This window comes from Oncorhynchus nerka, unplaced genomic scaffold (assembly GCF_034236695.1).
Source record: "Oncorhynchus nerka isolate Pitt River unplaced genomic scaffold, Oner_Uvic_2.0 unplaced_scaffold_3627, whole genome shotgun sequence".
In the NCBI taxonomy this organism is placed as follows: Eukaryota; Metazoa; Chordata; class Actinopteri; order Salmoniformes; family Salmonidae; genus Oncorhynchus; species Oncorhynchus nerka.
The window spans coordinates 2,130-6,340 of NW_027037667.1; the positions used below are offsets into that span (position 1 = coordinate 2,130).

Below are 4,211 nucleotides of genomic sequence, written 5' to 3' on the forward strand. Positions count from 1 at the left end.
GGCCTGAGGTAGTTTTAACTGTGGGTTTCTCCTCTCCAGGAGATGACAGTAGGTTGGCCTGAGGTAGTTTTAACTGTGGGTTTCTCCCTCTCCAGGAGCCGACAGTAGGTTGGCCTGAGGTAGTTTTAACTGTGGGTTCTCCCTCTCCAGGTGCCGACAGTAGGTTGGCCTGAGGTAGTTTAACTGTGGGTTTCTCCTCTCCAGGAGCCGACAGTAGGTTGGCCTGAGGTAGTTTTAGCTGTGGGTTTCTCCCTCTCTAGGAGCCGACAGTAGGTTGGCCTGGTAGTTTAACTGTGGGTTTCTCCCCTCTCTAGGAGCCGACAGTAGGTTGGCCTGAGGTAGTTTTAACTGTGGGTTTCTCCCTCTTCAGGAGCCGACAGTAGGTTGGCCTGAGGTAGTTTTAACTGTGGGTTTCTCCCTCTCTAGGAGCCGACAGTAGGTTGGCCTGAGGTAGTTTTAGCTGTGGGTTTCTCCCTCTCTAGGAGCCGACCCAGTAGGTTGGCCTGAGGTAGTTTTACAACTGTAGGTTTCTCCCTCTCAGGAGATGACAGTGGGTTGGCCTGAGGTGTCTGTTTACAACCCCTGAGTTTCTCCTCTCCAGGAACCGACAGTAGGTTGGCCTGAGGTAGTTTTAACTGTGGGTTTCTCCCTCTCCAGGAGCCGACAGTTGGTTGGGCTGAGGTAAAGTGGTTAAAATCCCCTAAAATAGATTCGGGTGCGTCGGGGGAGATGAATTCCAGTTTCTGCGACAGATTATGAATCATCTCTGATGCCTTTGTTATGTTAGCTTTAGGTTGAATGTACACAACAGTAACTGTAACAAACAATTGGGGAACTCACAGGGAAGATAGTAAGGTCGCATTGACACAGAAAGCAGTTCAATGTCGGGGCTTGTTGAATGACAATTTCCTGCCTTGGCTGCCACCCTGATCCGTCTCCTGATATGTGATAGTGGCATGTTAAATGACAGTAACCTGCCTTGGCCAGCTGGTTGCTGCCTTGGCATGTTAAATGACAGTAACCTGCTTTGGCCAGCTGGTTGCTGCCTTGGCATGTTAAATGACAGTAACCTCCTTTGGCCAGCTGGTTGCTGCCCTGCTCTGTTACAATGACAGTAACCTGCTTTGGCCAGCTGGTTGCTGCCCTGCTCTGTTAAATGACAGTAACCTGTTTTGGTCAGCTGGTTGCTGCCTTGGCATGTTAAATGGCAGTAACCTCTTTTGGCCAGCTGGTTGCTGCCTTGGCATGTTAAATGACAGTAACCAGTTTTGGTCAGCTGGTTGCTGCCTTGGCATGTTAAATGACAGTAACCAGTTTTGGTCAGCTGGTTGCTGCCTTGGCATGTTAAATGACAGTAACCTGCTTTGGCCAGCTGGTTGCTGCCTTGGCATGTTAAATGACAGTAACCAGTTTTGGCCAGCTGGTTGCTGCCTTGGCATGTTAAATGACAGTAACCTGTTTTGGCATGTTAAATGACAGTAACCTGCCTTGGCCAGCTGGTTGCTGCCCTGCTCTGTTACAATGACAGTAACCTGCCTTGGCCAGCTGGTTGCTGCCCTGCTCTGTTACAATGACAGTAACCTGCCTTGGCCAGCTGGTTTGCTGCCCTGCTCTGTTACAATGACAGTAACCTGCCTTGGCACTTGATGCCATTTTGACAGTAACATTCTACTAGTCTAAAAATATTTATTCACTTTTTTTCAGACAGTTCTTGAGTCTTATCTCCTTTGTGTCACCAAGGTGTTTCATGGGGAATCTGTGAACATATTTTCCTCCCGTTGTCTTTCCTGCCTTGTTGACTTGGCCAAATCAGCACAGAAATTGACCGTGGTGATAGATTAATTAGTTGTAGGCGCTGATATCAAGCAGTTTTGGGGTTTTAGCCACTTAGCTGTTGTTTTCGGGAATAATGAATGTGGTCTTCCAACATGGATTGTTAGAATGTTACAGTCAAAGCAGCGAGGCAGCGAGGATTAATTAAAGCAGTTTAATAATGATCTATTCCTTTTCACTATTATCATCATCATAGTCCATTGTTGTCTGTATTGTTCTATTTGGATACTAACCTCTCGTAAAGTGAAGTCATTAGGAAGGTCACTTGATGTGACACACTCATTTGTTGGTACTGCATATCTGCATCTGACCTCATCCCCGTCTGGATCAAACGACAACAGGTTGAAATCTCTTGGACAATTAGCAGGGACACTGAGAGAGAGAGAGAGAGAGAGAGAGAGAGAGAGAGAGAGAGAGAGAGAGAGAGAGAGAGAGGTTTCAGACCTGTTTTTAATTGATTGAATAAAACACACAGATTGATAAAATCACTTGTTCGTCAGACTAAATAATTTAACACCGAGAAGTGGTAGTATTTACCGCATCAGAGGTACGACAGTGGTCTGTGGAGATCGGTTGACTGTCTTCGTGTCAGACCTGACCCCAAGATCCACATGAGTCCACAGCCTCCAAAGAACAACAGAATTATCATTGTTTATCCAGTTTCCGCCAACCAATCTGTAATGATAAAGAGACAAAGGTGAAAGGTGAGTTCAAGTAACATCCTAAACACTGTTGTTATGATGTTCATCATGTACAATACTGTGTGTTTTAACTAATGTGTGTTTTGTCCTTTCTGATGTAATGGGACATGTTGGACATATTGTCTATAACTACTTTGGTAACCAGGATAAAATAACTTAGCTGTTCCCTGTTACTACAAATCAGGTCCATAAACACACTGGTAACGGATGGAAGATTTGAATAGAAAAGAAACACTCACAGCAGATCAAAGGTCTTTGTGTTATTGGAGACGTGTCTAGTCATGACTCCCTCTGTCTGACACCAGACCTCAGATATCGCCTGGTCCACTGTGTTAACCACTAAACTGATCTCATTCCCACAGTCCCCACTGATACATGACCAGGTATCAGTTAGGCAGACGGTAGAGTGGAAGGTTGTCTTGTAACGGAGGTCCACCTGCAACGACACACTTCATTAAACAACCACTTCAGACACATTGCAAGACGGCTGTCTTTAACAAGTGTGCAACCTAGATTCATGTTCTCTTTGGTAAGGAGGGTAAGTAATAAATAGTAGTGGGTATAAGTAGTGAATAGTAGTGGGTATAAGTAGTGAATAGGAGTGGGTATAAGTAATGAATAGGAGTGGGTATAAGTAATGAATATGAGTGGGTATAAGTAGTGAATAGGAGTGGGTATAAGTAATGAATATGAGTGGGTATAAGTAGTGAATAGGAGTGGGTAGAAGTAATGAATATGAGTGGGTATAAGTAGTGAATAGGAGTGGGTATAAGTAATGAATATGAGTGGGTATAAGTAGTGAATAGGAGTGGGTATAAGTAATGAATATGAGTGGGTATAAGTAGTGGGTATAAGTAGTGAATAGGAGTGGGTATAAGTAGTGAATAGGAGTGGGTAAAAGTAGTGGGTATAAGTAGTGAATAGTAGTGGGTATAAGTAGTGAATAGGAGTGGGTATAAGTAGTGAATAGGAGTGGGTATAAGTAGTGAATAGGAGTGGGTATAAGTAGTGAGTAGTAGTGGGTATAAGTAGTGAATAGTAGTGGTATAAGTAGTGAATAGGAGTGGGTATAAGTAGTGCATAGTAGTGGGTATAAGTAGTGAATAGTAGTGGGTATAAGTAGTGAATAGTAGTGGGTGTAAGTAGTGAATAGTGGTGGGTATAAGTAGTGGTTATATGTAGTGAATATGAGTGGGTGTAAGTAGTGAATAGTAGTGAGTATAAGTAGTGAATAGTAGTGGGTATTAGTAATGAATATGAGTGGGTATAAGTAGTGAATAGTAGTGGGTATAAGTAGTGAATATGAGTGCGTATAAGTAGTCAATGGGAGTGGGTATAAGTGGTGAAGATGAGTGGGCATAAGTAGTGAATAGGAGTGGTTATAAGTAGTGGGTATAAGTAGTGAATATGAGTGGGTGTAAGTAGTGAATAGTAGTGGGTATAAGTAGTGTATAGTAGTGGGTATAAGTTGTGAATAGTAGTGGGTATAAGTAGTGAATAGTAGTGGGTATAAGTAGTGAAAAGAGTGGGTATAAGTAGTGAATATGAGTGACTATAAGTAGTCAATGGGAGTGGGTATAAGTAGTGAATAGTAGTGAGTATACATAGTGAATAGTAGTGGGTATAAGTAGTGAATAGGAATGTGTATAACTAGAGAATGGGAGTGGGAATAAGTAG

General features: G+C 43.1%; 1 long non-coding RNA gene across 1 annotated transcript; it reads right to left on the reverse strand.

Moving 5' to 3' along the window:
- Positions 1-2,072: 2,072 nt before the first annotated feature.
- LOC135566710 (uncharacterized) lies at positions 2,073-2,958 on the reverse strand. Its single transcript, XR_010462167.1, has 3 exons — positions 2,774-2,958; positions 2,371-2,508; positions 2,073-2,205 (listed from the first exon to the last, which is right to left on the reverse strand). It is a non-coding gene; the product is annotated as an uncharacterized LOC135566710 (long non-coding RNA).
- Between the last annotated feature and the right edge of the window lie 1,253 nt (positions 2,959-4,211).